A 23782-nucleotide genomic window follows, 5' to 3' on the forward strand; every position below is an offset into this window, starting at 1 on the left:
TGTAACCGGGAGCCATTCCACTGAGCCCACAGGTTTGACATCTCTAGTCTCTGTAACCGGGAGCCATTCCACAGAGCCCACAGGTGTGACATCTCTAGTCTCTGTAACCGGGAGCGATTCCACAGAGCCCACAGGTGTGACATCTCTGGTCTCTGTAACCGGAAGCCATTCCACTCAGCCCACAGGTGTGACATCTCTGTAACCGGGAGCCATTCCACTCAGCCCACAGGTGTGACATCTCTGTAACCGGGAGCCATTCCACTCAGCCCACAGATGTCACATCTCTGTAACCGGGAGCCATTCCACTGAGTTCACAAGGGTCACTTCTCTGTCACCGGAAGCCATTCCGCTGAGCCCACAGGTGTCACATCTCTGTAACCGGGAGCCATTCCACTCAGCCCACAGATGTCACATCTCTGTAACCGGGAGCCATTCCACTAAGTTCACAAGTGTCACTTCTCTGGCACCGGAAGCCATTCCGCTGAGCCCACAGGTGTCACATCTCTGTAACCGGGAGCCATTCCACTGAATTCACAAGTGTCACTTCTCTGTCACCGGAAGCCATCCCGCTGAGCCCACAGGTGTCACCTCTTGGTCAGGAATGTAACTGGAAGCAATGAGGGGCAGAGTGGGTGGGGTTTTGAGTTCCTCCGTGATCTTGCCCCGCCCGTCTCTCAGCCATGCCTGAGCTATGACAATAATGTCGGTGCACCCAGGCACATAGAGAGAGGTTGGGCTGCTATTGTGTGTCAGGCCGGTGGGGGTGTCCAAGCTCAACCCAGGCAGACCAGTTTAACAGGTGTGAACACCACAGACACACCTGCCAAGACTCCGAAATATGATCGGTCGGAAAGTTCCGGCCACACGGCGCAGATCTCAAGAGAGGGTCAGGAAAGAGCGTGAGCAAGGAAGCCGCGGGTGAGGGGCAGCCTGGGGGGGGAGACATCCCCAGGGGAGGTGAGCAGCGTACCCTACCGCCCCGTTGGAGAGGGGCGTGTGGGAGACATTCACAGGTGAGGGGGACAGCGTACACTACAATCCTTAGGACAGAGGAGTGTGGGGAGACATCCACAGGGGAGAGGGCAGCGTACCCTACCGCCCTGTGGGGAAGCGACGTGGGACAGACATCCACAGGTGACGTGGACAGCGTACCTTACAACCCGTGGGAGAGAGGGACGTGTATCAGACATCCCCAGGTGAGGGGGACAGCGTACCCTACCGCCCCGTGGGAGAGGAGCGCGGGGAAGACACCTGCAGGCGTGGAGGGCAGCCCAGAGGAGTGGTGAAGATGCCCTCACACGAGGAGCGCAGACTGGGCGGCTTTGGAGGAGGCGCTCTGAAGGAGACACCCTCCCACGAGGTGGGCAGCCTGACCCGCTGTTCAGACTACACCCGCAGGTGAGGCGGGCAGCCTAAGGAAGAGGGGGCTGTAGGACCCACCCGCGGGTGAGGTGGGCAGCCTGCCCCGTGGTGGGAGAGGGGTGTGGAGCCCTCGGAGAGGCGGTCTGCAGCGCAGGAGGGGGCAGCCGGAGAACGCCCCACTTTGAGCGAGGCCACCCATGGTGGTGACGCGGAGTTCACACTTCGCGTAAAGGCTTGTGAAAGAGACGCGGGAGCAGCAGAGTTCACCAGAGGAGGACAGAGGCAGCACGACTGCGCGAGGTGAGTGAGTGGGCCCCAGGGGTGGGCCGGGGAGGGTGGGAGCTGTCATTCTGTGCCACATCACCTCCTGCAACAGAGCGATCTCTCATTTAATGGATACACAACTTTGAATTTAAAAAGTCTTACTATGATTTGCTGTTATTAGATGCCCTGTTATAATCTTACCACAGTCCGTAGAGGAGCACTTTGAAGTACCCCAGCTTGGCCCTCATCAGCCACAGGAAAAAAGTTTAGACCCTGTCGGAGTTCTCAAATGGCCCCTGCAGAAACTGGAATTAACATCTACGGGCATTTGCCACCTCCCACCTCTCCCCCGGCCCACGGAACTCGTTTGAACTTCAAGACCTCCTCCCTTTTACAAGTCCCACTTTGGCCTCTTCTATGACCCCCCCCCACGGTAGGCGCCTTGGTGCTGACCACTCCTGGGCGTAGGCTAACCACGCCCTCACACTGACCCTTTCCAACAAAAGTCCAATCATGACATTGTTACAAAGATTGCTTTCGTATGAGCAGGCAGCCATCTTCACGTTCCCCGGGCCCTCATTCCAAGGAGACCGGAAATACCCAGCGCCAAAAATACACCAAAGACCAGTAATGCCCCGGGCGGTTTTACCCCCCAATACCGAGTTCCCCGGTCATAAACACCAAAGACTCGTGGGTTGAGTTTCAGTAACTGGTAAAATCGCACACAGTTTTCCTTTCCAGTCCGTCAGTCGGACCTACAAAGGTTTTTACCGGTTCCAATCCCTTCCATTCAATTAACCAGGCGGGTTGTGAATATACAAAAGCCCCTTTTAATGCACTGAACCAATTTAGCGGATCAGAAAACTTTTTCTAAATCGATGAATAGGCTTAGAAATTATTATTGATTTGCAATTTAAATTGGTCGTTTTGAAATACCAGCCCAGGGTAGTAGGCAGTGGTCCCACGAGCCACTGCATGCTCTGGCTTAAGTTTTTCACATTTAAAAAACGTTTTTTTTTAAAGCCGCCCGTTTCCTTTAAAAAAATCTGGTTGTTTAAAACAAAATCTATTTTGAAAAACTTTCACAGGGATGGTGGTCTGCTGTCCCTTTTTGGCCACCATCAATTTGGAGGTAACCAATCAAAGGAAGTCACAACTTACAACCTGCCCAATGAATGTTAATACTTTTATTCCTTGATAGTGCCTCTCCCCCATATTCAGGGAATACAATTTTTAATAATTCTACTAAACATTGGATTTAACATTTATATAGAATGCTATGGTATGGTCTTGTAGCAAAACAGACGTAAGACAGAGCAGACAATTTACTGAATTTTTAAATATTTTTTATTAAGGAGACTGGTAGAGAGCTTGTAAAAAAATAATAATACATAAAATCCATAAAATATGTAGATAAACCACAGTCTAAAGTGATTAGCAGCATAAACATGCGATCAAAGATAAGACCAAAAATACAGCATTAACCAGTACGAGAAACTTTGAGCATAAAGTTTCAAGCTTAAACTGGACAGCGGACTCAGGTGATCAGATGTCACTAACAGTGATGAAAAGTAAGTAATTATTTGAAACTTACTTTCTTCCTTTGTGTTCGGTCCCAACAAATTACATTCCCATATTCCAGCAACAGGGCCATAAAAGGCCAGGGGAAGCCAGAAGTTGTGCCACAGCGGGGAGTGGACTGTGTTACTAGGATCTTCCAGAAATTTTGAAAAGTCCTGACAAACATAGACCAAAGTTGTGACCAGGTTTGGCCATTTATGCTCGTTATTGTTTTTTGTAAAAAAAAACCAATAAAGAAATAAAAAAATAAAAAAAGATGTGACCAGGTTTAGCTTGACTGTTTTTAAATGGAGCCGCTGAAGTCAGATAAATAGTCATTTTAACGTCCTGGCTTCATCTGAAAATGGAGGGGAAGGCGCTTCCAGTTCTGGTGAATCTTGTTTGTATATTGAAAAGGTCAACGTGTTGTTTTTCTCCCAAATATTCTTAAATATGATAAATACGTTATTAAATTGTGCAGAGAATTCACAGTTCACGGTTACAGCCAGGATCCCCATGTCTTACTGAATGAATGAATAAAGAGTCGCTGTGAAAAATAGTTCTATGCACTGCATTTGGGTTACATTTGCAAAATGTAGGGAATAACAAGCTGCGATCACAGAAACATGGGGCAAGACTCTCGCCAGCAGCCACCAAGGAGCTGAACCCCCTAAACAAGGCATGGCAGACATTTATAACAGATGCTGGAAGCTCTGGAACAGTGTCACGTGATGACATGCTGAGACTCTACAGGGCAGGTTTCAAAATGAGATCTGAAAAGCAGTCAAACTCAGGGCAAATGTCTTCAGTTGCATCTAAAAATGAAGCTTTGCAACTGCTAATGACCAGTGGTGTAATGCTTGGGTATATTGGCGCCGCTCAGGAGAATAACACATGTATTTGTACATAAAACCACTTATTTGGAAGACGGTGCTGTAAAGTGAGGAGAACCACCAACCTCCCCAAAATATATAAAGAAATCCTCAGCACACGTCATAGGTGTATCAACAATTTGCTAAGTGCACGATGTAAGCACAAATTATACATGAGTTTTTTCCTTCTTTATTCTTTTGGTCTTGCTTCAGACAGCCAACACGTGTTTCGTCGCTTATAGAGGGAAATCGTCCCGCGACTTTCTCAAGGCTGCAAAAACACAAACAAAACACAGGCCAATGTAACACCTTCCAAAGTTTTCAGGTGTCAAAAGAAATGCCCAATACCATGAACAACAAATATCATAAGATCAACAGATCATCAATTCATCAAGCCTCCTTTTGTTTCTGTATCCTGGCTGGGAGCTATCTGGAGCCTCGATCCTAGATGCCAGCGCAATGGAGGGGAGACAAATGCGCACAGCATGTTATCCCTTTACGGGTAGCTAAGAGAGGAAGGCTTTTGACGTTGTCCAGTTCCTGTATGTAAGAGATATGCATGCACTGTACACATGTCAGATGTACTGGTCTGTCCCAGTATTCACACAAATAATAATTTAAATACCCCTATTTTGTTCTATTTCTGTCATAGCGCTGCTCATCCCCGTGCAGGGTATCAGAGCGCCTTACACCACTCATACACATTGCACATTGTACATTCACAATAAATCATACAAGTATGTAAATCAATGTACAGGATGTGTTACATAAGACAGCGATGGTTCCAAGATGTAGGAGTCACATGTCATCCCTCATAGCTCACTGTGCTACATTAGAAGGATTACATTACAATTTATGAACTGCGAGCAACAACATGATCTCTGCGTTAACAGCAGCCACACACTTACCTATCTACAAAAATCTGCCCTCTGCATGTTACGTGACCTGCTTTGCAAGCATGATACTGCCTGATTGCCCTGTAGGCCAGTCTGACACTGGCAGTGCACCAGGATCACAGCCCTCAATCTACGTCTGGCATATCGTGGTCGCAGGCAACAAAAAGGTTTTCTGCTTTAAATATTTGCAATTCACCCACTAGAAGGACATCTCTTTATTTTTCCTATTTCACATCGAAAGTTAATGTTTTAACTCTTGGTGCTTTTTTTATGTAGCCTAGGTTTGTAATCTACATGGTGCACCATCACATTCTTTTAAATCCAATTCAAGAGAGAGATTTGCCTAGGTTCACTGAATTTGATCAAGCTGCAAAGCCAGGACTGGTCGCAGGTTTTCTGCTTTCACATTGTTCATTTCAGCCATTGGATGGATCTCTCTTTATCACAGATCAATGCTTTGTGTTTAATTCTTGCTCTTGATGTTGTAGCGTGGGTTGCAGGCAAAAGACACATGCAAGTCAATTGTCTAGTCCAGATTCCTATTACCCACAGAACAACATTATAGTTCATTAAATCGCACAAAAGAGTTATATGCCTGCCACTCATAGCTGAGCCCCAGTTCAGCTTCCACTTATTGCTGTATGTTTGTGAAAGTGCATAGACCGATGTATGTATGTTACGCTTGTCAGCTTGAGCGTATCATTTCATGTTTGGTCGGTCCGGGGTAGCTGTGCGCTATACAAGTACTAGCACATTTACATTTTACCACAGACTGATGCACACTTCTTTGCCAACTTTAATAAATCACCTGTTTGCTTCATCTCTCATTTATGCTGCGACTGTGCATTTGTCACTTGAAATAAGGACTATCTCGTGTAACCCTGCTTGCTCCTCTGTGACCCAAATATATCAGTTTTGTGCAGAAGTATCTACACCCATTATAGCGCAGCAACATTTTTTTCACCAACATTTAAAATTATGTGCTTTATTTATTAGTTCCAATCACTAAATGCTAAAGAGCTGTTTTTCTTGGTAGAATGCAAGTTGCTTTTATGTAGCTCTAGAATTTTAGAGAGCTTGACATGGCTGTGTTAAAGTTTGCCAAGTTGTTACCCTGCTGGGGTATGACTGGTGTTGTTCTTTGCCCTTCTCACACAGTTACCTACTGCAGCAGTGCTGAAAAAATTCCCAAGTTTCTGTATTATAACACAATAACACAGGGCAGCTTTATTGTTATGATGCTCTTAGGTCTGATGTAGACTGATGTAATTCAGAGTTATGGTATGTAGAAGATGAAAGATCATGTGTGCTTACCTAGGACTCGCTCCTTCGGGATGAGGTTACAGTGACTAGGCGATACCTGGAGTCAAATGAAATTCTTGATCCATCACAATCCGGTTTTCGGCCTGGTTTCAATACCGAGACTGCTATTTCAGCAGTAACGGACTTGCTTAGACAGGAAATAGACAAAGGTGGATCAGTTATACTGATCCTACTAGATCTCTCCGCGGCATTTGATACATCTCACATGCGGTGCTCGCGGAGAGACTAGCTTCATGTGGCATTCAAGGGACTGCCTTGAAATGCCTGCAGAACTTTATGTCAGGCAGAACGCAAACTATCATGTTAGGGCCTTATTTATCAGAAACAATCAGCTTAGACAGAGGTGTACCCCAGGGCTCCTGCCTAAGCCCGACTTTATTTAACATTTATATGGCTCCGTTGGTAAAAATAGTAGAACAGCTAGGCTTTGAGATCATCTCGTATGCTGATGATACTCAGCTTATGTTCACTATTGGCCCTGATATAGAAGCAGAGAAAGTACGGTTTTCCAGAGGAATGCTTGTAATCTCTAGCTGGATGACGCAGAATTGTCTCCAGTTGAATCCCGGGAAAACCGAGGTAATGCTAATGGGAAAAGCAACAGCCAGCTGGTCGGATGAATAGTGGCCCTCACAACTGGGAGCAGCTCCTGTTCCGAAGCAGTGTGTTAAAAATCTAGGCCTAAAATTAGATCAGTTACTAACCATGAAAGACCATATTGTTGCCACTATCAGCTCCTGCTACTATAGTTTGTGTCTGCTTTGCAAAATCCTTCCTTGCATGCACACGAATCATCGCAGAACCCTGGTCCAAGCCATGGTCATCAGCCGCTTGGACTACAGTAATACTTTCTTGGCAGAAGTGGAGGAGACCCTGCTAAGCAAACTGCAAGTGATTCAGAACATGGCGGCCAGAATGGTACTGAACCTCCCAGCAGGCTCTCTCTCGGCTCCCCTGCTGAGAGAGCTTCATTGGCTTTCAGTGAGAAAGAGATCATTTTTTAAGATCTGCTGTCTCACCTACAATGCGCTTAATGGCAGAGGCCCCCATTATCTTCAAAAGAGACTTATTAAACATATACCTAACAGAACTTCAGATCTGGTGCACTTGGCCTTCTACGAGTCCCATGTATATGTTTGAGTCGTACCGGAGGAAAAGCATTCTCGTATTTGGCTCCAAGATACTGGATAAAGCTACCAGTTCCCCTACGTAAAATCTCTCTATATAGCACCTTTAGAAAACAACTAAAAGCATTCTTATTTTAACTGTGTTCCCGATTTCCCGTTTCAGGTCAAATTTCTAGGCGAGCGGCGAGATACCCCCGGGTGAGTCGTGCGCTATAGAAATGAATATAACAGAACATAACATAACAGAACAGCACACAGGCCAGTGTTGTTGCAAAAAAGTAGGTCAAGTAGGCCTTCTCTAGTGCTCCATGTTGACAGTGCAACAAGTCTAGGATGTGCAAAGTTCTCGTAAGCGAGCGTAGTCTAGTGTGGATTCTGATTACTGGCCATAGATTGTGGTGGCTCTCGCTGTTCCTACATCTCCCCCCATAGTAGCTTTACTATACAAGCTACTCTTTTTTGTTGTGAAGGCCACTTTTTTTATTGAAAGTGCTAGTTGGGACTGGAATTGCATGTGTTTTTTTTCTGGTGAGTGAACTTTATCATCATTTCATTCTCATCCTGGGATACTGGGTGACTTGCACCTATTTTGATGTAGATCTGATGCCTCTTACTGTAAAATGTATGATCCATTCTTTGTGTGGGTCTTCTGGTTGTATTGATATCAGTATAAGTTGTCATGTTGGGCTGGTGAATGCAAGGGTGGTTTAGATATACTTATTCCAACAATAAAAACTTTCAAGATGTCTGTTGCTAAATGTGGAGGTAACATTTTGAGGGGCAGCGTGTAATTTGTAAAAAACAAACGCAAAGCCCTGAACATTTTCTTAGGGTCCAATCACTCAAATACCAGGGTTGCCATAGCATTTTTCTTTCTCTACCCTACATTTGCTCAGTCTTACAGGTTCTTTTCTCACTCCCTTTTCTGCCTTCATTGTTGTTTTCCTATCTCTCTTCCTCCTTTCTTCCCTATCCGCCTTTCCCTCTTGCCTTGGCCCGTGGTCTGCTGGTGAAAAATGAGCCCCAATCTCCTAAAATGAGTGCAGGTGCCCACCACAGGCATAGTAAATGGTGGATAGGATGAGTAAGCATGCTACCATAGGAGAGCGGCCGCACCTCTGAAGGGCACAGGCAGCCAAAGCAATCACATCCACATGGAAATGTACTGCATATGAAATATTATGCCTATTGGAGTAGGCTGACGGTGGAGTTAGTTAGTACAATAATTCGGTAAAGAAATGTTTACACTGCCAAAAGGCAACATTGTGACATGTGTAACTTGCAAAAGGACACACATAAGTGTTTGCGTATATGCTTCTTGTTCCTTGGCTTTTTAATCCACTTCACAATCTCTGCAGGTGTGAGATATGTTTTCGAAACATGGCAATGATGGAGCCCACTTCGTGTCCCATGCATTGTCCACTGGTCGGTCTGACAAGTTTCGGCAATGTTTTCTACAGTTACTAGGGTCTCGCTCCACTCAATGTACCTATCTCATAAATGTAGATGTTCCTAATTCAACTCTTTGTTTCTCATTACATCAATGGTGAAAGTTTGAAGTGATATGGTTATGATTAAAAAAAACCTGAATGCTGCGCATAGGTCTCTGCAGTAGTAGACTTTTAACTCAAACAGTTGAACGATCAGTTAATCACTTTAAGCCTTTTAGAGATTTAAAAATCCCCCAATGTTTTAAAATCTATTTTTTTTACTGATGTCGACCACTTGATTCTTGGACGCAGAAATGTTTTTCAGTACTCTTTTACTACTTTTTCTTAGGACATTTTAAGGTGTGGGCTTAAAACTGAAGAGTCGTACCCACAGAGAATGTACGAGCAACTTGTGTATGCTTGACAAGTGCTGTCTGTCCATGTCCGTAAGGTCCCCGGCTACACTAATGGCTGCAGAAACACCCTCATAGCAGGTCCCTCAATGGAATGCACAGGAGAGTAGCTTTGAGTATGTGTAGTTTGTGTTAGTGTATAGACCTATGCAGGAGATTCTCTCTTAATTATATCAGAAGGTTTCAAAGGCTATATTGACAATGATGGGAATGAGATTACTGAACAACTGCAACCTGTTTTGAAGGCAATAAACACATTACAAGTGCCTATGAAGGAGGTTTCAGCACCATGAACTAGATCACCCTTACCGTCTGGTCCTCCTCTGCCTCTCTGGAATCCATTGCCATATGTTAACAGAGGGCGGACTGCTCCTCGTGGATGATATTCAGTCTAGGAATGTGTTGTAAAGAAGATACAGAGTCCATCTGTACATGTAGGTTACTTCTTTAATGATAGCTTGGTTCCAGTACAGAAGATCAGGATGGTAGAAGTTAGATAGTAGAAAGATAGCCCCACCAGGAGCAAGCTCCTTTCAGCTCAGCCTGAGTACACCAACTGACAATCTCCCCTAGAGAGGCACCCAGGCATTCCATGATGTCATGCAACAATCCAACAGAGCAGTACAGTGAAGAATAGCTTACAAGTAATTTACCACACATCCTCTTTCCTTAGGGAACAAAAGAAGTAAAAGTAAGATACCCCAATAAACCTTTGGCAAGAAGGTGCAGCAATGAGGTGCACCTATCCTCAGGTGTAATGCATGAGGTATCACAAATATGACTGGCATGAACAGAAATGTGTTATAGATCACAAACAACACTACTACATGCCCCATCCCCCTCCCTTAGGGAAAACAATGCATGGCACAGATGAAAAACACAATGCAACAAGAAGGGCGGACACCCACCCAACCTCCCCAAAAGCGGGTACACCCAGGGTAAAAACCCTGTTAACCAGGTGGATGTAAATACAGACCCTTGGGAGAAAACAACATCCCCAATAAAAGATACAACAAGGATTAGAATCACTCTAGTTAGCCCAAAGAGAGCAACCACAACCGGAAAGACACTAGAGAGAAAACATGTTGGAAAGACACAAAAATTCCCCTGATTAGGCTAGAAGGCATGCTGACGCTTAATGTAGGAAGGTGGATATCTGACTATGGTTACCCCCAAATTTTTGCCTAGTGTCTAGCTGGTTTTTCGACTTAGTTGGCCTGAGATCCTGCTATTCAGGATCTCAGCCTGGCTGTTCTCTCTTTAAAATGGACTCCATGTACCCTAGGTACATACCCAATTGGTTGGATCACCCTGTCAGCCCCTGTACCAGTGTACACTAGGTACCCAGGGCATTGGTGTACCCAAGGCCTGCCAGGGGCTGAAGCATGCATTATGCCACCCCAGGCTTGGCCTAACAATTTGACACAACTGGCTGATCACTCAGCTGGGGTAAGTTGGTGTAATCACCTCTTACTTAGGTGTAGTATGCCTATACCTAACCTTAAATGGGACACCTGGTAACCTACAAGTCACTCCTATGGCAGGCCTTAACAATCCTGAAGGCAGAGTGCTTGGTTCCATGTGAGATGGTGCTCTGGCATGAGCTGAGCCTGTCTGCAGTGGTCGGAACAACTTCCTTCTACTGTTTCCAGATATCGTCATACCATATACTCTTAAGTGCATTATGAACCTCGCGGTTAAATGCTATCTTTGGTTTGGCTTTATCAAAACATGTCGAGTAAGGTGTCATACGAATTGGAATACTAACCCCTCGCCAATTCTGGCGACGGGGTTAGCATTCCACCCTTCTAGAGGGACACGACATGTACAGTACCTGAAACCCGGGTAAAATCAGACATAGCCTCAGCTCCACAAAATGGATGCTGCCACCACAGACACAAGTCTGCCCTCCTGCTGCTGGGAGTCCTTCCAGCTTGGGAGGTGTGGACAAAGGGTTTCCTGCCAGGGGAGGTGCGTGCACCACCCCAGACAGGATTTTGTGTATTGGTCAGGTAGGGCTTGAAAGAAACCAGACATGCCTGTGGCTCACAAGGAGCCTCGGTGCATATGCCAGTTCAAACCGGTCCTGGGGCACACCAGTCCCGGGCCTGGGGCGAGCTGGACAAAGGATTGGGGGTGTAACCACCCCCCTTCCTGGTCCCACCCTTAGGGAGGGACCTAGCAGGTAGTCCGGCCCCTAGAATCCGCTTAAAGGTAGGAGCTGTGTCCTAAGACTTCAGACATCCTGAAATCAACTTAACACTAAGAAGAAGACGGGAACTTCGACGCTCTGCTGCACAGAGGACTGAAGCCAATCTCCCCTGTGGTCAGGGAGTGACCACCTTGCTAACGCAAGCACCATCCAGCGAATCAACGTCTGCTTTGCCGCCGCCTCCCGCCGGAGCCCGAGCCCAGAGACTGACAAGACCTGGACCTCCAGACTTCTCACCGCCCGATCCACAGTCCCTGAAAAGAGGAGACCCGTGGAGGCACCGAGACACGTGGAGCCAGCCATCTTGGATCGACTACGACAAGCTGACAAGTGCAACAACCGAGGCTCCCTCCAAGTTGTGCTTTGGGATCTGAGAAGCCCAACTCTCGAGCAGCATTTGCACCAAAGGTGAGCCCTCCTGCATCTCCACGATCTGCGTGGGGCCCTTCTGCATTTTGCCACTCGACGCGCCTAACCGGTTGCTGGCCCGCTGGCTAGTGGCCATCTTGGCGACGAACTCTACAAAAAACACCGCTGGTCTGGTTGCTCCAGACTGGCCCTTGCTCCTCTCCAAAGGAGCAATCCCTCTGACCTTGCTGGTCAGAACCAACAGCTGATTTCCGAATCCTCCTACAATTGCTTTTGCCAAGGCTTGTTTGCTTCGACCAAGTCGCCGACACCGCCGACAGCGAGAGCCTGCGTGGGACAGCTCGTGAGCCGACTCCTGGACGTCGTCGACCTTCAGGGACCACGTGGCTGCGGAGACAAGCTACCCCTCATCACCTGTTTGCACCCGACATCGCCTGGTACCTACCTGGTGCCACGCCGGTCACTGGCTAGTGACTGTGAACACTGTCCCCTCTGCTTTCAGGTCTTCTGCAACTCCGATCCACCCTTGGATCCACCGCATCTCTCCCGGACCGACCGCCTGCAGCATCTTTGTCCCAGGCTCAACGGAACAGATAGAAGAAACCCGACGCACTTTGAGGCCTATGCACCCGCTTCCTGTGGGTGAGGTAAAGCTGGTACTCCGGTGCCCATGTGTAGTAATACATCTCTAGTGCCTGTGTTCCAAATCTTAAGTTCCTAGTCAACCCGGAAGATCTCCTTTGCAGTAACTTTGTACTTTTTACGCACCCATTGAAACCTATGGGAGCACGCGTGTGACTATTTGCTCTGCACACGCCACCCGTGGACCTCCTGGTCACTAACTGACGTTAGCTCCTTGTAGGCCCAGCGATTCTAGAGGCCCTAGGCCTTTTCCCTTTTCTGTTCGTGGTACTTATACCACTATTTTAGTATATGGTTCGAGTGGCCACCAGGGCCTATCCATATAAAGTGCATCTTCTGTGTATTTTGTGATAATCTTGTTTGACGATTTGTGCTCCTGTGCTCATAAAGAGACTAGGGGTTACTTTGAGAAATAAATACATATATATTTTGAATATATATCTGTGTGGTGTCCTTTCATTGGTATAAAAGGGGGTTGCACTTGGTAAAACAGCTGGCTTAACACGCATCACGAGTTTAGCCTCAAAGACTGCTTAGCCTACGCTACCACTAGGGCAGCTAGTCCGAAAAGGTTGACTTACAACCACACCATAAGGGTTGCTTGGCATGGTACAAGGTGGTCACTTTAACTAGTGAACATCATATACCAGGCCAACTTCTCACACTTAAGATCCACTAGGAGTAACAAAAGAGATCTAAACACAAAAACTGCACATTCAAAGTCCTCCAAACATGAAACCCTTGGCCACGAGTTCCATGGAGGCGGACTTTGACCGGAACACAGTGTCAACTCGAAAAGAAGACCCATTGATAGTGCTGGAAATTAATCAAGCACGCCAAAAATACAGGGTACTAACCCTTGAAAATAGAAAAACCTCCACTAGACAGAGTAGATATCTTGAAAACAGCATCACCTCCCCTAGAGTACACCACAGAGTAATCACCCTGGAAACTAACATGAGGCATAGACTACCTACAAACGCAACGTGAACCACGTCCCCTAACTAGTTTACACCTAGAAGGGTACAACACAAGGTACTTACCCTGGAAAAATAGCTCATAGGCATTGACTACCCAGAAACAACGCCACCTCCCCAACATAGTGTACCCCGGAAACAACCTCCACTAAAAATAGAGTACAATGCAGGGAAATAACCCTGAAACAAAAACACAACAAAAGTACCACCTCCCCTACATAGGGTACACCACAGGGTACTAACCCTGGAAAACTGAAACTAAATTGGAAGCATTGACTACCCCCACAACCTCCCCATTAGGCAGATACACTGCATGTAAAACACGACAACGTAAAAAAACACCCAACTTCCCCTTAGAAGGGTACAGCAGACGGTACATAAAATGAGACTAAAAAACACAACAACAGACCATCCCATGACAGGATACAGCAAAAGATATACATCAGCCTAAAAACTTTAAAACCTCCACTCAAAACAGAGTGTTAAGACATGAAATGACACATCGAGTTCCCCTCTCACAAGCCAATACCAACAGTGCTATATGAGAGAAGGCAAGAAGAAATTGCTAGGCACCGGTGATCGGTCTATCACCCGAGATTCCCCATCAAAGAAGTCCCGCAGCTTCTTCAGTGAGCATTCACTGAATGGGAATGCCCAGAGTACTTAGCGCTCTCAATGCTCAAGTTATTACAATTGCGCCTGCACACCAATGTACCTGAACGTACGACCAAAAGTTGCAAAACCGCCACATCCTCCGCTTACCATGCCGCAACATCCTTTTCCTGCCGCGCCGCTTAATGAACACCAGAAAGAACTGCGCAACAGGTAATTTGTTGTCCGCAGAACTTTATTGACAACGCAGACCGCAGTAAAGATTAGCACGGAGGAAGAGTTCCCAAGTCCAAAATGGCGGCACGCATTTTGACGCCGCGCCGGGTGGCTCACGGCACGCATGCACAGGAGAGCGTCCAAGAGCAGGTGAGGAGATGCGGGAATGTCGGAAGAACTCCAGGGGTCTGTGACTGAGGTAAGTGCGCGCATGCTGGTGCTCGCGGCGAGTATACAAACATTCAAAAATTTTGCGCAGCAAGGCGAACGACTAAACGCCCAACGAACTCACCCCAGAAATGGCACCACTACAGCAAAGCCAATTGGGGAACACACGCAGCCCCACGAATGTCAGTTACACCAAAACGCTCCACCCAGCTTGCTGATCTCTCCACAGAGGCACTGCAGGTCTTGTTACAAATCCAATGACTTGAGTACTTGCACGTAGCTCCCCGTCACACCAGCCAAACAGAGTAACAGCCGATTTCCTCACGAGATAAATAAAGATTGTTCAATGCAAGATGCTCAAAATGGCACCAAAAGTCTCACTCCCTTTTTAAAATACATCGCTGCTCTCACCATGAGACCTTGATGGCGAATACAAGACACGACACTTGCAGGCAGGCTGGGGCTGAAATAAACAAGGAGACACCGTAGGCTTGTTACCAGAGAGACTCCTCAACTCTTACAGGTGACAACAGGTTCCACAGTGATGTGGATACAAACGCCCAGGCTGCAGGCTGTCCAGATGGTACAGGACACTGGTGGGGCTGGCCAGGGCGTTACCTCTGACTTTCAATTGACATTTTGAAAGTCCTTAATGTCCATAGATGTTTGTCTTTTGGTTCCTTGGTTCCTTAGTTGTCTTTCGTCCTTAATACACGCGTAAGTCCTTCAGATCGTCGCCAAAATGTTGTAAAGAAGATACAGAGTCCATCTGTACATGTAGGTTACTTCTTTAATGATAGCTTGGTTCCAGTACAGAAGATCAGGATGGTAGAAGAAGTTAGATAGTAGAAAGATAGCCCCACCAGGAGCAAGCTCCTTTCAGCTCAGCCTGAGTACACCAACTGACAATCTCCCCTAGAGAGGCACCCAGGCATTCCGTGATGTCATGCAACAATCCAACAGAGCAGTACAGTGAAGAATAGCTTACAAGTAATTTACCACAGAATGTAGACCCTACTGCCCATCACCACCAAAAGATAGCAGATGTGCAGGATTTTTTAATTTCATTTTGTTATCCACATGTTGGGGAATCAGTGATGTAAAAGGTCTTACTAATTACTTGTTTCTTTTGGGTAAACAGCCTGTGATCATATAGCATGATCCAGAAGGCCTGAATTAATAGACGTGCAAAATATTCAGTTATAACTGTATCTTTCGTAGGGAGTTTAGTTTGACATGCTTCGACTACCAAATGCAATGAGCAACTTACATTTTTTTTGTAGTAGTTAAAGTGGGCTGAAATTGTCAGTGTATATAATGGTGGTATGTTAGGTAGGTCAATATATGTTGTAGTTTTGATATTCACAATTGCAGTTTCACATTTTTTATTTTTTTACTTTTTATTATATTAGTTTCACATATTTTTAATGCAGTGCATAAATTATGCTTAGTTATTGATGTCAAGTTCGGTATGCCTAGCTTGTACTACTTAGTGGTTTGTCTACTGTAGCTGGTCAGACACCAAATTCATCCCCATTTGGGCTGCTAATTCCTGGAGCTGGGAACTAAAGTCACATGCTTAAATACTCATCATCTTTCATTTGTTAATTCTCGTACTGTGATCAAATGTACTCATGGTAGACCTGCTAAACATATGTGTGGGGTCTTGAGATCTGATGTTACGTCATGTGATGTCACTTCCTGTGAGGTAAGCGTTTGTGAGGTCACTTCCAGTGATGTCACTTCCTGTGGTACCACATGCAGTGTCACACTCTGTGATGTCATGCACTGTGATGTCACATGCACACTGCCTAACTTGGTTATTCGCCCCACTTCTTTGTCTAAGACTTGTGCCGTGGCTCGAGGTGTGTTCCGGACTGAACATGGGTCAGTGAGAGACAGTTGTAGTGTGAGAGATTTGTGCGTGCTGTGTGATGGGTGACACTGTATCATCTTTAGGTGTGCACGGAATGAATGGTGGAAAGGGAAACAGTATTGTATGTGCGTTTTGTGCACAAAGGGTGGACGTGACACTATCCTCACTGGAAGTGTTGGCAGTCCACGGAGCATTGGTCTCGGAGACCCATTTAGTGCTGGGAGTGTGTGAAAGGTTTGTGAACGCACTGGGTGAGGGGTGAGCCCCCTGTGGCGTGTACACACTCTGAGCGAATATCACTAAGGCCCAGCTGGTAAAACAAGTGTGTGGGAGTTTGTGCACACCTTGGGTAGGAGTAAAGCATTATACACTTACTGCAGGCATGCATAGAATGAGAGTCGGTCACAGGCTCAGTCAGCACTGTGAGTGTGAGAGATGTATGCACACGAAGGGAGGTGTGTAGGGTCCACGGAGCGCTGGCCAATGAGACCGAGTTAGTACTAGGAGTGTGACAGCGCGAGAGATTTACACTCACCCCTTTTGAAGGGTGACCCTATAAGCTCTCTGAAGTGTGTGCTGGTTCTGAAGCTGTGAACTGTGAGTGGGCTGGAGGTTTGTTACCGCTTGTGCACACCCTCGATGAGGGGTGACGCCATCTTTTCTGGCGGAGTGTACAGACTAAGTGCTTGTTACTGACAATAGGTTTTCCCTCTTCATGAGTGTCTGTGTGCACACAGAGTGAGGGGATACACTGCATTCTTTCTCTCTGGTACTGTGAGAGTGCTAAATGTTTATGCACACCCGGCGTGAGGAGTGACACATTCTTCTCTAGAGGTGTGTGCGGACTACACACTTGTTACTGATGTTAAGTTAGATCTATGAGTGTGTGTTTGTGGGTGTGGTTTGTGCACACACAGAGTGAGGGTACATGCTGTACGTTTCTGCCTGCTACTTGACAGATGCCAGAGGTTGGTGCACCGTGGGAGGAGGGTGACACTCTATCCTTCTGCAGGTGTGTGACCCAAGCCCTGCAGAGGAGCTGCGCGTCATTTACCAATGGAAGGAATGACTGCATTGTAAGAGGAGAGGGGAGAAGGAGAAACGTCAAAGGCAGGGCACAGATAACGTGCATTCATCACTGTGTGAGGCTCGGTGCCTGCGAATCCAGTGTGTGGGAGTGAGGCTCGAAGAAGGATTTTAAGGCTGCAGTGAGGGATGTGTGAGTCCCATCATTTGAATTTAGATGTACCATGTACAGCATCAATTATGAGAGGCGTGGATGAAGTAACTAGCTCAACTGACCTGCTACACCCAAACTACTTAACATGGGGATGAAAAAGGTTTCTTTGAAGCGTGACAACAACCTATGATTGGGGAGTGTCTGCTGTAACACAGTACAGAGCAAATATTTTCATTCTGTGTTTTTCAAATGCAGAGAAGTCACACGGTGTTCACATCCTGGTACATGCAGCCCAGTGTTTGCTCTTGGCCTGGTTCCACTGACAAACCAGGGCACAAAGACGCAGTGAGTATGCACAATTGGCATCTCTAGAGCATGCCGATATGAGAAGAGAGGAGTCTCTGATGTTGAGTGGGAGGCCGTTCCTCGCCTCCGGATCTGGTTCTGTGTATGCGCGGAATGTGTGCGAGTAGGAGTCCTGCTGTGCAGAGGTTGGTGGAAGGAGTTGCAACTGTTCAGGTAGATGGGTCTGAGTTGTGTAGTACCTTAAATGTGTGTGTGAGGAGTTTGAATTGAGCAAATGTGTGTATCGGGAGCAAGTGAAGTTCCCTGAGGTGTTGTGTGATGTGAGTTCTGTGTGGGAGTTTGAGGAGGAGTCGAGCTGCCGAGTTCTGGATGGTTTGTAGGCTTCTAGTGAACTGTTTGGTGATCCTGGCGTAGAGGGTGTTCCCTTGGTCTAATTTGCTGTTGACAAGGGTGTGGGTGACATTTTCTCTAGTGTTGCTTGGGAGCCATTTGAAGATCTTCCGGAGTATCTTCAGGGTGTGGAAGCAGGCTACATTGACGACATTGTCTTGTACAGTCATGTTTTCTGTTGATGATTATTCTGAGGTTCATGACGTGATTTGTGGGTGTGGGTCCAAGTGCGTCTGGCCACTAGTTGGAGTCCCATGGTGATGTGTTCTCGCCGATCATCACTACTTCTGTCTTGTGTCAATGAGCTTGAGACAGTTGGCTTTCATCCAGTTAGCGACATCTGTCATGCAGTTTGTAAAGATGTTTCTTTTGTTGGGGGTCTTGTCCGAGAGGGAGGGCATGTTGATGTCGTGTGAGCAGATGTCATTGGTCAGAGGGATCATATATACGTTGATGATGGTGGAGCTGAGTGATGAATTTTGAGGCACTCTGCAGATGAGTTTGTGGACTCGCGAGGGATAATATACCAGGCTGACACCTTGTGCTCTATCTATGTACTTTATTTAACCCACACTTGCCCTTCAGGTGCTGAGTCCAAACATTCAGTCTCTGACATGGCTATGTGTGAAGAAGCTTGCACTTTTACCAAACTGCACACCTTCCTTTCTGGAAACTTACATGAGAGCCTGTGACACAGTGCTTCAGTCTTTGCCTTAGCATATCTGGCTGGAGAACTCTCCATTTCAGCGAGGCAATAGAGCACAAGAAGTCACAACAAAAACAGTCTAAAGGTTGCAAACAGCCTTACAACAGAAGTCAAGCTTTCTCTCTCTACATATCAGAGGTCAAGAACTACACCCCCTCAATCCAGCCTTACACCATCGGTCCTGCAGTTCAGAAAGCGATTAAAGACGAGCTCTTCAATAGAGCAGACAAAAGCCTGTAACCCAGCACCAGAACTCACACCCCACCCTTCCAGAGTTGTGTACGTTATCCTGTTCCATCCACTCTTCTTGGCCAGTCTACTGCTCTTTGTACAAGGCTCTGTTGCCTCTCACCTTGTTTTGTGCTATGTAAATAAAAATGAATACATATATAAATAGAGAAGGACTAGGGAAAAGAATAGCATGTATTTATTGACAGAAAATAGAAACTCACATAGCAAGCAGATAGTGCAGAATAGGGAGCCAGTGACAAACACACATAAAGTAAGGGCTTATTTAGACATGGGCAGGCTGTAGTTCCTTCCGCCAGGGTAGCAGTGAGCAGTACTCCTCTGTCCTAGTGGACTTTAGCCCCCCAAATTTAGGGTTCTTTGCCAGGATGGTCTCTGTGCCTTCAGAAACCTACCTGTGCGTTCAGAAGGGGCACCGCCTTGGCCACTACTCTGAAGGTGCTGAAGATTTGTTCTGCAGCACCATGATCAGTGCACCCATACAGCTGTTTTTTAAAAACAAAAAATAAATGCCCCTTACATGCTAACAGTTTACTCCATGCATGTGGCCATCTGCTCAATGTAGGGCAGGCGGCAATGTCCATCTGCAACTCAGTTAAATGTATCCGTCGGCAGAGCCAATGAAAGCTCTTCCAGCAGAAACGTGGTGGTTCCCTTGACTCTGATACAGTGGCGGAAGTGTAAGTTTGAAAGACTGGATATTCCACCATGTTTGTGATTGAATACCCTGTCCTTCAAACAAGGCACTAAGTCTTTTGCACTGCAGGGCTTATCTGCCATCTCAGAGTGCTTTGTAGGATAAAGGGGGTACAAGGTGGGTGTCTGGGTGCACTGCTCAGGCTTGACGTGTTCTGCTGATTTTCTCGTACTGTTTTCATCCCTTCCCATCCCACTGGGAATGCTTCGCTCTACCTTCGCATGATAACGAGCCATTGGCCTGCTCCCGGTACTCTTACCTTTGCCTTACAAGGCATGACATTTTTCGATTTTTTTTTTTTTTTAATTCATAATTTCAGACTACTTTTGTCCACTGCACACCAAATTCGCCACTTTTCTCATGCAAAGCCGCCATCTAGAGTGAGCTCAGAAGCGGTGTGGGCAGAAATTGCGATAAGTAGCAAGTTTTGATTGTGTTATTCATTTTGAAGGTTTTCTTGTGTAAGAGTTATGGCTCATTGAGGCATGTGGCATGCGAAATAGTTATCAACTGCGAGGCTTTGAGAGATGATTTTACCAAGGGACCCAACTCCAATCCAGCTAATATCATAGCACTGAGCTTAGGGAAAAGCCCACACACATGGCTGTACCCTGATTGGCTACTGCCAAAATTTTAAAAATGAGTTCCAATAACGATTGAGAGGTAGACTCCCGTGCATTTCCCAGTCAGTGAACACTTTCTGTGTCTTTTGGTTCTACGTCTCACAATGGTAATGATGTCTGGCTATCCTGAAGGACTTGTGTGGCGCACTACAAGATGTGGAAGATATGTGTCCATTTCCTACTGAGCTATGGTCTTGCTGGTGCAAAGCTCTGCTCAAGGGACAGGTTCATTCTGTAGTGCTTGCAAGTAATACAGCGGTAGTGTAGGGAAGTTGTGTGGGCGAACAGCCATCCAAAATACAGAATTAGGGAAGGGGTCAAGTTGAGTGTACTGGATTGTTGAGTGGTACTCACATGTGCTCCTTGTACACAGATGCAGCAGTAAGTTGGATCTGTGTAGATCAGGGGAGATGGAATGGTGGTGCTTGCCTCATAGTTTGGTGGGACTGGGTGGACACCTCAGTATTGCTTTGATGTCAGACAGTCTGTTGGACCTCTCTGAGGGGCTGGAACCCAGTGAGGAGCTTAGTTTAGGAGCTTCCAGACTACAAACAGACGTCCATTGACTGGATATGAAGGGGGATGTGTTCTAGAGTTCAGGACATCTGCTCTCGGTGGTAAGTTTACCAATAGGGGGAGTTTGTGCCAGCTGCCAGCATGGAGGATCTGTTGATCAAAGTCGGCACCTCAGACGGGTTTTCCTGCAAGGTAATCAAGTTTATCTCTATGGGTAGAGCTCCTTGTTTTACAAAGATATTTCAGTTTAATGCGAGACCACGTTGTAAACATTGTACTGAGCGAAAGGCCATGTGGAGTAGTGTTGTGGTGAGGCGTAGTGTTATATGTGCAAATAGAATCACAGTGGTATCAGTTGCTTTTTAAAGAGTTTTTGATGTACAATTACATATTTACCTAATACAATCACAATATTACACCTCAATTGTATATCTCATCACACCACTAAATGATTAGGCATTCCGAATTTATATCTAAATGTTTGAAGATCATTTTTCAAAAAATAATTTACATTTGAACATTTACTCCTGGCCTACATACTATCCACAGAATTAAATATGTATGGCGTATCGTATTTACAAGTGCAGCCTGCTTCTACTTGAGTGTGCAGCCTTTTTAGGTCTCGCCTAGCTATTGCGTTTACGCAATAGCTATGCGAGACTCTTGTAAGAGGGGCATTTCGAAGTGCTCCCAAAAGTGGATTGCATGGCGAGCACGCGCACATTCACGTGCATCGTGCCGCCATGCAATCCGTTCGGGGAAGCGCTTCAGCCCACTGGCCACAGCCTCGGCATCATACTACTTCAAAGGGTCCGCTCCCCCGCCTGAAAGCTTTCTTATCTTTATGGGGCCATGTGTTTCAAACACATGGCCCCATAAAGACAACAAAGCTTTAACAACGGACGAAAGTGAAAGTGGACCGTGACTCCTTTTTTTAGGTCGAGGGACCGTCCGGTCTGCCGAAGGCAGAACCGGAAGTCCGGAGATCTTATGATGCTTAGAGTGGCTATTTAGCCCGCCTCTCTTTTTGCCTCTCCTCCATTGGCTGGCTTCCTAAACGGAGGCCAGCCATTGGAGGAGGGAGCCGTCCCTCCAAATAGGCTCCGTCTTTTTCAGATTCGGGGGCGTGTTCCGTGCTCTTCTTTCCACTTTTTAGCCACGCTCTTTTTTAGGCGTGTTTTTCTCTCCTCCAGCCAATGGCAAGAGGAGAGAAAAGAAAAACACGCCCCCGAAACCGCCGCTGCATTTCTCCGAGGCATTTCTGCTTCGCCTCGGAGAAAGGCGGTGGTGTCTCCTACCTACTTCCCCTTTGAAAGACTCGTTTCCACCCTGTCGGGCATCATCAGTGAAGTGCGGCGTGAGGTCAGTTGTATGGTCACTTGTTGCAGTTTCCGTTGGAGAAGTAGATTAGTGAGGCAAAGTGGGACATTTATAGCTCTGGTAATCTGTACTGGGTCTCTCAAGATAACCGTGCGGAATATGCGTGTACCGTAGAAGGTAAAATTAAATCACTTTAGAAATTCGGTTTATATTAGTCATGGTGGCTCATTATGGTCCCATTCAAATTCTCTGCTTCTGTTTTCGTTTCTTTTCGGCTCTGCCATTGGTTATGAAATATTTGTATCCCTGCTTCTATTGGACCAGCTGTTTTTCACCTCCTGTTTGGCACTGCCGTTGGCTCTGGCTAAATTTGTTGCGTCTCCTCTCGTGCTGCCATTGGCTGTGAGGATGTTCCAGTCTACCTCCGGGGCTTTCCCATTGGCTGCGACGGTACACAGACAACTCGGGCCTGGTTCCCGCTTTCGCAGTCACTCACGCTGTTTCTGTTGTGCTGTTTTCTGTGCATCCAGCCTCTCCCGGTGACCCGCAATGTGACCCTCGGCACGACAAATATGGCGGAGGTAAGGCATAAAGTCCATGTATACGAATGGGCGTGTTGTGCGTATCTTTCACAGTGCACAAGCTGTCCCGGCAGCTGCCGGTGGAGGGCAGGGAGGCCTGTGAAACCTCCACTACGGCACTCACAGTCAGCCCGATAACTTGTTGCTCCCAGTGCACAACTTGAGCATTTATTTTTTTATAACCCGGCATAAGCAAGATGAGAGAGCAGCGTCCCTGCCCCGCCCATCTGCTGCAACGCGCGCCCAGTAGTCAGTGCAGAGTGGGACCAATCTGTTTCTGTGCAGAGCTGCGAATGCCGATCGAGCCCCACCAGTTTACGGTACAGAGGGATTTCATGCGTAGTATTTGCTGAGCCATAATGTCTGCCCCCCCCCGTAGAGTGCTGAGAGCGTTTCTACTTACCTTAGTGCTTATGTGCCGCTACCCTATGACACCCTCTTCTGCCTTTCACTGAGAGCTGCCTGTACTCCGCTGCTTTGTGTCTGTGAAAGCCCCTCGCAAACGTTAGGAGTTGCCCAACACCATTGCAGAGCGAAACCTTTGGGTCTTCTAAGACCCCAGCTTTATGAAACGTCATACAGGCACATTTCATAAAAGCGGTTTGTTCACGAGCATACATGGTAAGGGGATTTTGCAGTTACCCGTTATTTGCCAGATCTTGGCTCTTCCATGTCTGAAATTCATGAGTCTTTTTGCCCATATTTTCCTGCTGTTCCACTGTTTAGAGCTGTATTTTGCATTCTGAACTCCTTTCTTGATTTCCACACACCTTCCCGTCGCATTCAGCACCTCGCACTGCAGCATGTATTTTCATTTCTACTGTTTATCAAAAACAAACCATGTCTGGGGCAGTGGCTCGCATGGTTTGTGCTTCTGCTACTGAGTTTGCCTGTG

General features: G+C 46.6%; 1 protein-coding gene across 2 annotated transcripts in view; it reads left to right on the plus strand.

The window, feature by feature from the left end:
- The first annotated feature begins 686 nt into the window (after nt 1–686).
- STYK1 (STY kinase 1) overlaps nt 687–23782 on the plus strand; it is a 113512-nt gene continuing 90416 nt past the window's right edge. Inside the window, exon 1 of one of the 2 annotated variants that reach the window (XM_085619955.1) lies at nt 687–1662. The gene's annotated coding sequence lies outside the window, so the exon portion shown is untranslated. Of the gene's footprint in view, nt 1663–17962; nt 18019–23782 lie in introns of those variants that run through there. The other variant, XM_085619957.1, reaches the window with a different exon arrangement.

The sequence above is a fragment of the Triturus cristatus genome, chromosome 7 (genome assembly GCF_964204655.1).
Source record: "Triturus cristatus chromosome 7, aTriCri1.1, whole genome shotgun sequence".
Taxonomy (NCBI): domain Eukaryota; kingdom Metazoa; phylum Chordata; class Amphibia; order Caudata; family Salamandridae; genus Triturus; species Triturus cristatus.